Source organism: Patiria miniata, unplaced genomic scaffold (genome assembly GCF_015706575.1).
Source record: "Patiria miniata isolate m_02_andy unplaced genomic scaffold, ASM1570657v1 HiC_scaffold_19, whole genome shotgun sequence".
NCBI classification, from domain to species: Eukaryota; Metazoa; Echinodermata; class Asteroidea; order Valvatida; family Asterinidae; genus Patiria; species Patiria miniata.
The window spans coordinates 108,578-120,504 of NW_024037057.1; the positions used below are offsets into that span (position 1 = coordinate 108,578).

At 36.8% G+C, this 11,927-nt stretch overlaps 1 long non-coding RNA gene across 2 annotated transcripts; it reads left to right on the forward strand.

Annotated features, from left to right (window-relative positions):
• The first annotated feature begins 3,267 nt into the window (after window positions 1–3,267).
• On the forward strand, window positions 3,268–10,112 carry LOC119725249. Of its 2 annotated transcripts, none has more exons than XR_005270699.1 (4): window positions 3,268–3,759; window positions 6,016–6,108; window positions 6,953–7,058; window positions 8,394–10,112. It is a non-coding gene; the product is annotated as an uncharacterized LOC119725249 (long non-coding RNA). The 2 variants fall into 2 exon arrangements; XR_005270700.1 differs by lacking the exon at window positions 3,268–3,759 and adding an exon at window positions 5,193–5,635.
• The last annotated feature ends 1,815 nt before the right edge of the window (window positions 10,113–11,927 follow it).

The window sequence follows — 11,927 nt, forward strand, 5'->3', positions numbered from 1 at the left end:
AAATTTCATAAAATTTCAAAAACCCTGGCCAAAGTCCATTAATACTAAAAAGTGCATATTTGACCATTTAAGCTGAACCGACTGCCCAATCGGAACAAAATTTGGATTCAGATATCCTTGTTTGCACTTTGTTCACTTCCAAAAATTTAAATGCTTTCTGGAAAATTTAACTTATTCTAATACTGAAATTTCATAAAATTTCAAAAAACCCTGGCCAAAGTCCATTAATACTAAAAACTGCATATTTGACCATTAAAACTGAACTGACGGACCAATTGAAACAAACTTTGGCCTCAGATGTCCTAGTATGCACTTTGTTCACGTCCAAAAATTTAAACGCTTTCTGGAAATTTTAATCTATTCTAATGTTGAAATTTCATGAAATCATAAAAACCCTTGCTAAAGTCCATTAATACTAAAAAGTGAATATTTGACCATTAAAACTCAACTGACGGACCAATTGGAACAAAATTTGGACTCAGATATCCTAGTTTGCACTTTGTTCACTTCCGAAAATTTAAACGTTATTCGAAAATTTTAACCTATTCTAATGTTGAAATTTCATAAAATTATAAAAACCCTGGCCAAAGTCCATTAATACTAAAAAGTGCATATTTGACCATTAAAACTGAACCGACCCACTAATTGGAACAAAATTTGGCCTCAGATGTCCTAGTATGCACTATGTTCACTTCCAAAAATTTAAACGCTATCTGGAAAATTTAACTTATTCTAATACTGAAATTTCATAAAATTTCAAAAACCTTGGCCAAAGTCCATTAATACAAAAAGCCGCATATTTGACCATTGAAACTGAACCGACTGACCAATTGGAACAAAATTTGGCATAAGATATCCTAGTATGCACTTTGTTCACTTCCAAAAATCAAATGCAATCCATAAATTTAGACCTATTCTTATGTTGAAATTTTATAAAATTTCAAAAACCCTGTCCAAAGTCCATACTAAAAAGTGCATATTTGACCATTAAAACTGAACCGACTGTCCAATTGGAACAAAATTTGGCCTGAGATATCCTAGTATGCACTTTGTTCACTTCCAAAAATTTAAATGCTATCTGGAAAATTAAACTTATTCTAATACTGAAATTTCATAAAATTTCAAAAAACCCTGGCCAAAGTCCATTAATACTAAAAACTGCATATTTGACCATTAAAACTGAACTGACTGACCAATCGAAACAAAATTTGGACTCAGATATCCTAGTATGGACTTTGTTCACGTCCAAAAATTAAAACGCTATTCAAAAATTTTAACCTATTCTAATGTTGAAATTTCATAAAATTTCAAAAACCCTGGCTAAAGTCCATTAATACTAAAAACTGCATATTGACCATTAAAGCTGAACCGACTGACCAATCGGAACAAAATTTGGACTCAGATATCCTAGTTTGGACTTTGTTCACTTCCAAAAATTTAAATGCTATCTGGAAATTTTAATCTATTCTAATGTTGAAATTTCATGAAATCATAAAAACCCTTGCTAAAGTCCATTAATACTAAAAAGTGAATATTTGACCATTAAAACTCAACTGACGGACCAATTGGAACAAAATTTGGACTCAGATATCCTAGTTTGGACTTTGTTCACTTCCAAAAATTTAAATGCTATCTGGAAATTTTAATCTATTCTAATGTTGAAATTTCATGAAATCATAAAAACCCTTGCTAAAGTCCATTAATACTAAAAAGTGAATATTTGACCATTAAAACTCAACTGACGGACCAATTGGAACAAAATTTGGCATAAGATATCCTAGTATGCACTTTGTTCACTTCCAAAAATCAAATGCAATCCATAAATTTAGACCTATTCTTATGTTGAAATTTTATAAAATTTCAAAAACCCTGTCCAAAGTCCATACTAAAAAGTGCATATTTGACCATTAAAGCTGAACCGACTGACCAATCGGAACAAAATTTGGACTTAGATATCCTAGTATGCACTTTGTTTACTTCCAAAAATTTAAACGCAATCCATACATTTTTACCTATTCTAATGTTGAAATTTCATAAAATTTCAAAAACCCTGGCCAAAGTCAATTAATACTAAATCCGCATATTTGACCATTAAAGCTGAACCGACTGACCAATAGGAACAAAATTTGGACTCAGATATCCTAGTTTGCACTTTGTTCACTTCCAAAAATTTAAACACTATTCGAAAATTTTAACCTATTCTAATGTTGAAATTTCATAAAATTTCAAAAACCCTGGCTAATGTCCATTTAAAAAGTGCATATTTGACCATTCAAACTGAACCGACTGACATCTCGGAACAAAATTTGGCCTCAGATATCCTAGTATGCACTTTGTTTACTTCCAAAAATTTAAACGCAATCCATAAATTTTTACCTATTCTAATGTTGGAAGTTCATAAAATTTCAAAAATCCTGGCCAAAGTCCATTAATACTAAATCCGCATATTTGACCATTCAAGCTGAACCGACTGACCAATAGGAACAAAATTTGGACTCAGATATCCTAGTATGCACTTTGTTCATTTCCAAAAATTTAAACCCTATCTGGAAAATTTTACCTATTCTAATGCTGAAATTTCATAAAATTTCAAAAATCCTGGCCAAAGTCCATGATTAATTCTAAAACCGCATATTTGACCATTAAAACTGAACCGACTGACCAATCAGAACAAAATTTGGCCTCAGATATCCTAGAATGCACTTTGTTCACTTCCAAAAATTTAAACGCTATCCGGAAATTTTAACCTATTCTAATGTCAAAGTTTGATAAAATTTCAAAACCCTGGCTATAAAGTCCATTAATAGGAAATACATGTACTGCCTATTTGACCTTTAAACTGAACAAATTTGACCAATAGGAAAATTGACCAGAGGTATTTTAACAGTACAAGCATTGCTTACTTACGAACACACTATCCATTTTTGTTTTTACATATTCTTATTAAGAAATATGATACAAATTGTTACCACCTGCCCAGGAAAAATCCCCAAAGGCATACCAAACTCAACCATGGAGCTATCAACTGAATACTATTACTAATTAAGTGATCATTTGACCATAATCAGGGCATTTGTTTGTTTGAGATAATACACTATAACAAAGCCAGAACTTCATAGTTGATTGTGTTTATAGCTCCATGATTGTATTACAACTATAATAACAATTTACTGACAATGTCATTTCGGTTTTTTTTACTTCGCCCAGTGACAAATTATCTACACGTAGCGCGCGGTACATGTATCATGGTGGGCCGGCCATGTCCACACATACAGTGTACATGTACTACGTGAACAGCGGGATGCATGTGGAAGACCATGCACGTATTGCAGTGTGTTCATTGTGTAGCTTCCGTGCGCAAAGCACTGTGCCTGGCCTCTCTGGATTAGCTGCAGACCTTGTAAACATACACCATGGATTCAGCTGTAATTAACACGTTAACAGGTTAATCCGTAAAACAAGCACCCAAAGGCCGGAAGCCAGCTGGCACCTCACATGCATGATCAGAGCACAAGGCAGGCTGGTGCTCAGTTAATGCCCACTTTTTTGTGATGGTAATGCCCTCGAGAAGTCAGGTCGCAACGCCAAGTACTGCTCATAAAAAAAGTTTCGTGGTTTGATCATCGCTCTGCGCACTGCATGCCCCGCACTGTAGACGTGAACTTTTCGGCGAGGGCAGGAGGAAACTACTTCTTCGTATTTCAGGCAAAGAAAAACGGCTCAATAAACATGTATTCGGCACAGATCAAGTATCGACAGGTATGTATTTTCATTTCTCCATTTTTGTGTACGTGTGTGTGTATTTGAGAATAATGTTGAAATTAAAATGACAGTGTCAGTTAGCTAGCTTGAGTAACTCCAGCTGACATGCTCATATTCATTCACATGGCTCCCTTGTTCTCTCCCCCCCCCCCCCCGGGACGCCCATGGGTACGTTGATGAAACAAGTTTCTCGTCCGGGTTTTTGAAAAATAGGAGGACGAGGGGCTTTTTATTTTTTATTTTTTTATTTTTTTCAAGATGGCCACCATTTTAAAATTTCCTGCAACCGTTGGTGTTTTCACTGTTCAAAGACACTTTTAAAATGAAAGACAAGTTGGACAAGAGAACTGAACATATTTACAGCGTCCTTTAGAGTTGTAGATGTTGTGCCCATTCTTGAAAATCACGCATTCTTAAGAATGGGCGCACATTCTTAAGAATGAGCGCGCATTCTTAAGAACGAGCACGCATTCTTAAGAATGAGCGCTCATTCTTAAGATTGGGTGGGAATATCACGTGCACAATTTATGAATTTTGCCCAATCTTAACAAACATTGCACGACATAATTATGTTAAATGAATTGTATAGCGGTTAAAAGGGAAACATTTCATATAAAGAGGAAAGAAAATGTTCCATGCTTCTGTACTCGTATAACTACGATAATTTGAATCATATTAAACCTGTTATTATTGCTTTTTCCTGCCTACTTATGGGAAGTTTTGTAATAACGGAGGACTGGGAACTAGTCTGGGAAGTGCTTTATTTAGGCTAGACAAGTACAAGTCCCTGTATGTATCAAATGCATGCTGAGAACGCATGAGGAATACGTTATACGTCCAGTAAGCAATGTTTTATAATATGATTCTGACAAGGATAATGGGAACATATTATCATTGTAGTGGGACGTTCAACTTCAAGTGATATTTTTTAGGTTAATAGGTACATGTAGTACGAATTAAAAATATTATACGGTTTATAAAAACGCCATACACGCGCGCGCACCACCATGCTCCCATTGGATGACGCAAACACTCAAGTTGCGTTAACTTACGGTCCCCCCCCCCCTCTTTTATTATCCCAAAAATCTTAATTCTTTCTTATTTATTCTTATTTTTTCCCCCGGTCCCCTCCCCCAATACGTGTATACTTTTCATATCCACTCTACTTTTCAGCGCCTTGCGTTGCAACAGTATAATTACATTGTATTAAGAATCAGTGAACGAGGATGCAGCTAGACTGGCCAAGCGCAGCCGGTGCTCGGCATCGACTAGACCGTTATCTTGTCGCGCATTCTTGAGAATGTGCGCTCAATCTGGAAGAGTTATTTTTTGCGAAGATTGAGCAAGGATCCAGTTGCACATTCTTAAGAATGTGCTTGCCCATTCTTAAGAATGCGTGATTTTCAAGAATGGGCACAACATATCCAATAACAGTTTTAGATGCATTTGCTTTAACCGCCAAAAGTCGCGAGCGAATTCTTTAAACACATGCTCCAGCGTGAGCTAGTCTCATACCGGTTGCATTCTGGCTTTGAAGTCAGCATTTACCGCATACAGTACGGCAGACAGATTCCGGTTGAATTTTTAAACGTCTGTAACTGTAGTCTAAAACTATCAATAGACATACATGTACGTAGTCTGGTTCCCTAGACCTGACAATTATTCCTGACGCTCACGTCTCAGCCTCGACTCCATGGGCACGTAGATTCATCAGGAATAGTCAGAATCTTTTGGTCTGGGAACCAAGTGGGTGAGTTGTTGTGAACTCGCCATGCTCGCACTTTCGCAGGGGTAGCGATCACACATCGATATTATGTGGTGTACAAAGTGACGGACAGTCTATACTGAAAACTTCGACTCACATATTTTGCAAGTATTTATTTTCCAATGAATTTGTGGACTTTTTCAGTGTTTTTACTGCATTTTTCAAAAATAAAAAATAAATAAAAAAATCCAGCCGGCCTGCTAAAAGGAAGCGGGCGGGGACGAGAAACTTGTGGTTTTTTTTTACTTTGCCTTACATATTTCTAACTGTTAATTATGAAATTTGATCACACTTTTTATTAACGGTAAATTCAAGAAAGGATGAGTATGTCAATAACAAACCTCAAATTCCCTTTTTCCCCCCAGTGTACAATGTATGTATGTGTAGTACAAATTTAGCATGTTATATTGTACAGGCTCCTGATTTTTTTTAATTCATTTTTATTATGCTTTATCAAGGTATGGACATAATTATTGTATATTTTTCAGGTGACGATGCAACTGACCCTACAAACTTGACTGAGAGGGAAATTGAGGATGACAACACAGACTTCGCCCTTCGTTTCTCAAGTAGAAGTTCAGGTAAGATTTTGTTTTTGCACAGTTATTGACATGTTATACAGGCAGACAGGGCTCTGGAGTGCTCTGAAACGTGCAAAACTAAATCAGGCCCACTTTACTCACTCTTTAGCCAGCAAATTTCTCCAAAAATTCTATTGGGCAAAAGAAAAGGTCCTCAGTATTTCACCAACCAAGTTTGCAGACTCAATTCAATTTTGAAAGGAGACTTTTCCCACATATTTTGCACATGAGAGGGAAGTCGAGTGATTTCAAAATGGGGCTACTGGTACATGTACAACCTTGGTCCAACTATTTGGAAAGATTGACCTCTTCATTCAGTATCATTAGTCTGATGGCTGACTATGCAGAAATGTAAGGTAAATTGAGACTAGTTCCCGGTTCATACCACATGTTTCTTAAATTCTTTTAGCATGGTTGATTGATGCAGCACTGAAGCGGTGTTGGACTGGTTGTTTTAGGTGCCAGTCTATTTTCTTGTTTTGCATGTTTAGTTTTGGGACTCTCATACACAGTTTTGAGAGTCCCAAACTTTCGGACTAGTACTAGTATACAGGGTGACCCCCAATTGATGCAGCCCTTAAACCTTTTTTCCCCACAAAACCCGTGATAGGTGAATTGTTTATGTTTTGGATGTCATGTTAAAGCTGAGGGCGTTCTCTTTACTGAAAAAAAAATCATGGAAAAAAGCACATTGGGTTGCTGAAAAATGTCAATTAAATGTAAAAGATGCAGATTCACAACAAAGGTATTATAGAGAAGTTTCTCATGCCGGCAGTTCTATCATGCAAACCAAGCGTGATGTGAACCTTTGAGGTTTATTGACTTCATTGTGTTCATGTTCCAGGAGAAGGTGCTGGCTATTTTCTCATCGCTGCAGAGGAATCAAGAACATTAGAGCAGATTGACTGGCCGTGCAAGTCAAATCTGATGACAATCTGAATCATGCCCAGGTATGTGAAACCAATATCTACAGTATGGCCCAGTCTTTTACCCAGTCTAAATGTCGAGCTTTTGTCACGCCGACTGAAGTGGGATAATAGCATGACAACTTGACAAGAGTTTGGGACAGATATTGCACACCATTTTAGAACAGTGCCATGCCACTGCCATTCAGAACAGTGAGCGTGGTACGGTAGATCCTCTTGAACCAACGGATGTTTCCAATCTGATTTGCAGAGCAGAATGCTTGTAAACACAATGATGCTGATGTGCCAAATTGTAATAATCAATTATTAAAGCAGGGCACTGCATAGTCCAAAGACTGGGTCTTACACCTTGGTTAAACTGTTAAGTGATGGCAATGGTACTTGGTAGACATTATTTTTAGAAGTTGTGACCTGACACTGACCAGAGGGCAGGCAGCATATTTTTTTAGGATACTAACTACATGTAAGTACATGTACATGTAAGTGTTGACACAGATTCAAGAATTCATTGCAGCAATTGGGAATCTATAAAAGAGCCTTTGGAAAATTCCTGCACTTAAGTTTTACATGATAACCGACACAGGTAATTCAAGTTGGTTGGTTTTGAGAACCTTCTACAAGTATATGTGCAGTGAATTGACAACTGCCATTGACTCAATAACACAACATTTCAAAGTAAATTACAGGATTTGCTTTTGCTGTATATGTATTGTCAGCATAGCCCCATAAATGTGGCCTATTTACTGGACTGCCTCCGTAAACATAGGCCACACATCCACATGTACAAAAACGTGTCGCACTTTGCCAAATTTTGATTTTCACAAAAATTAGACATCTGAAAAAGGCAGCACTTTCTGAAGAGGGTGAGAATACTTCTAAAGCAAAAAAAACCTACAAAGTAAGCCTAAATGTGAAAATCAAAATTTGGCAAAGTGCAACACGTTTTTGTACATGTGGATGCGTGGCCTATGTTAACGGAGGCAGTCCAGTAAATAGGCCACATTTATGGGGCTATGTCAGCAATACAGCTTGAATCTGGGGTTTATAATAATACTGTTACACTAACCTGTCTAATTTTTGTGATCACTGGATCAGGTGAGTAACACCGTTATTCACTTTCAGGCAAGTGACCTGTTTATTATTTCGTGATAATTTGGTAGTTTTGTTTTTGGATGTCTGTACAAGTTGTACACTGGAGGAGCATTTCCCACCCACCAACTAGGCATCCCAAAGCTGTGAGGTGGTAAAAAAAACCAGAGAATTTTTAGGGTTACACTGACTTGGACAAACACCATGTTGTGAAATACACTTCATTGTTTGCTCTTACTGTATATTACTATTTTTTACTTGAATCAACAGGTTCACTTCGGGACAAACGGGCCAATAAGAAACAAGTGGAACTGAAAATAGGTAAACTGGTTGTAACACATCTAATAACATATGCAACACATATTTTGACACCATGGAGGTCAAATTATTTGTATGTTGTCATTGTATACTTTTTTAAAGTTGAATTTCTTTTAAATTGGTTATAGGTCATGGTTGCTTACTTAATGTAAACATATAACTCAAATGTTGGATGATATTAATTATGATGACTTCCTCAGAGATATGCAACACATATTTTGACACCATGGAGGTCAAATTATTTGTATGTTGTCATTGTATACTTTTTTAAAGTTGAATTTCTTTTAAATTGGTTATAGGTCATGGTTGCTTACTTAATGTAAACATATAACTCAAATGTTGGATGATATTAATTATGATGACTTCCTCAGAGATGTGATTTTCTTTCATGAGATCAGATTACACCATGATGACATATTTTGTCTTTTCAAATGTCATTGATATCAATAAGGGAATAAAGGGAATAAATGTGAGGTTTAAACACTCTGTTTAACACCGGATTTGAAATCTATGTTTGTAAATAAGTAAAATTCATTCAGCCCAGCAGTTTTGGCATAAAGTAAAGTCAAATTACCTTTTTTACGCTGTGACGCTATACTGATCAATTGTGCCAACAAAATACAATTCCTTGCTGCCCACTGACAAAGTTGGTGGATGACAAGTTGCATGATGACAAGTGCATCGTTTTTATCTGGAGAATAGACCATAGCCCTAACAGTTTCTGAATCCTCCAATTTCAATATGAAATGGCACACCCCCTAGGGAGTTACATGTAGGTTAAGCATAATCGACGTCGCATTTTGTTAACATGTGCCCTTTCCTATGGAAGCTTGGTGACTAGCTCGTGTCCCCACCTACCTCTCGTAGGAAATCACACGTGTAAACAAAGCATGATGTCATGAGGTGTTTGGTCTGTAGGGTTGAAACTTGCTTGCTAAGCAGGTACATGTGTATTACACGAATGTTATAGGTAACATATATGGTGAATTCATAATGGCGTCTTGACATTTGTGACAGTATTTGAAGTTTTTGAATATTTAAGCCATATTTTGTAAGCAAAGCATGACAAATGTTATTTCTGTGGTAGTATTATTAGGGCATAAGTTTGTACCGTCATGATGATGTCACAAAACGTTGATACGTCTAACGTGCTCGGTCCGGTAGTTGGATTATGTTACGTGCATGCAAGTCTGAAGTGATGTAGTAATGTTGTCATGAATTTTGTTTAGAAATTGCAACTTAAAATATTTGGTATTAAATGGCCATTGTTTAAGTCCTACATCAACCAGTATATAATCTAGAGAACAACCACTTTTGCAATGGAAAGTACATGTACATGAAATTGAACATGAGAATGACTTGTTAAATTTCATAATGCAAAAACCTTTACATCTTTTTGTCGCAATATTAATTTTATGACCAAGACAGAAATAAACTACTTGGTCTTCAGGCAAACTTGTTAAGATAAAAAAAAACCTTGAAATTTACCAGGTTTTCTCAAACAAAAAATGCCCTTTTTACATATATTTTTAAATGTCATGTACAAAATGAGAGACCGTAACACAAATGTCAATATTCAACCTTTGTCAGATTTTTTTATGCTATTGTATAATTTTGATATTTTTATAGGGAAATAAAATACTGAGCTGTTCTTATACAGTGACATCTGAATTGTTTTGTATCCATCTGTGCACTGCTACATATACTTAAACATCTTTAACCCAATGATAATTATATTCTTGTTAACATGTAGGATTTTACAGCTTTTCTAAATACCTAGATGCCCCAAACACGTTAAAAGCTGATGCCATGCAGCCGTAGTAATGTGTGTCTGACCGACCATGCGCTTAAATGTGTACATGTAGGCATGTACATATGCACTTGACTGAAATGGAAACCAGTGAAATTTGGTGAGGATAATCCCAACGTTTTTTTGATAATAGGAGGTCAGATATGAATAACTGCTAAATACTGCATTTACAAAAAAATGATGCCATTAGACTGATACAAATGCCAATTTGTGTCATGATCCCTTCTTTATTTGAATAATTGAATTGTATGAAGTTTAATCTCGAATTGAATCATGAGGCTTATCTGTGAAAGAACTCACAAGGTGTAAGTGGTTTACTGTAAGTGTCAACTTGATGATATAACTATGGACCGACAGACCATACTTCCTGGAGAGATAACATCCCAAGCAGTACTAACTGTACTGAAAAAAAAACCCACTGCATCGAGAGATAATATTATCCTAAGCCCTACGGACTTCATTGCTGGGATAATATTATCCCAGAGAAACCCCACTGCATCACGAGATAATATTATCCCAAGCCCTGCTGACTTCATTGCTGTGATAATATTATCCCAAGCCCTACTGACTTCACTGCTGGGATAATATTATCCAAGAGAGACCCCACTGCATCAAGAGATAATATTATCCCAAGCCCTGCTCACTTCATTGGTGGGATAATATTATCCCAGAGAAACCCCACTGCATCACGAGATAATATTATCCCAAGCCCTGCTGACTTCACTGCTGGGATAATATTATCCCAGAGAGACCCCACTGCATCAGGAGATAATATTATCCCAAGCCCTACGGACTTCCATGCTGGGATAATATTATCCCAGAGGAACAACACTGCATCACGAAATAATATTATCCCAAGCCCTGCTGACTTTATTGCTGGGATATTATCCAAGAGGAATACCACTGCATCACGAGATAATATTACCCCAAGCCCTGCTCATGAGTTCATTGCTGGGATAATATTATCCAAGAGAAACCCCACTTCCTCAAGAGATAATATTATCCCAAGCCCTACTGACTTCACTACGCGGATAATATTATCCCAGAGAGACCCCACTGTATCAAGAGATAATATTATCCCAAGCCCTGCTCACCTCATTGCTGGGATAATATTATCCCAGAGAGACCCCGCTTCATAAAGAGATAATATTATCCCAATCACTACTGACTTCACTGCTGGGATAATATTATCCCAGAGAGAACCCACTGCATGAAAAGATAATATTATCCCAAGCCCTACTGACTCCATTGCTGGGATAATATTATCTCAGAGAGACCCCACTTCAGCAAGAGAGAAAATTATCCTAAGTCCTAAGCCCTACCGACTTCACTGTGCGGATAATATTATCCTAGAGAGACACTACTTCACAGATATATATTATTATCCCAAGTCGTACTGACTTGAAGCACTACCAGTTGATGCGTAATACTCACTCCATTGATAACAATGAATGGACAGGCAATACCCATCTCATGTCGGATCGTCTACTGCTACTTCAGGTTTCTTCCCCCCACCAGAACTCCGTTTCTGAATTGTTCCTTAAATGGAGAGGACATTTCTCGACATTTGATGACATAAGGTGAGGAGAGGACATTTCTCGACAATTGATGACATATGAGGACAGTGCCATTTTTAACACAAAGTTTCATATCCGTTTCAATGTCAGAGAAGTAAA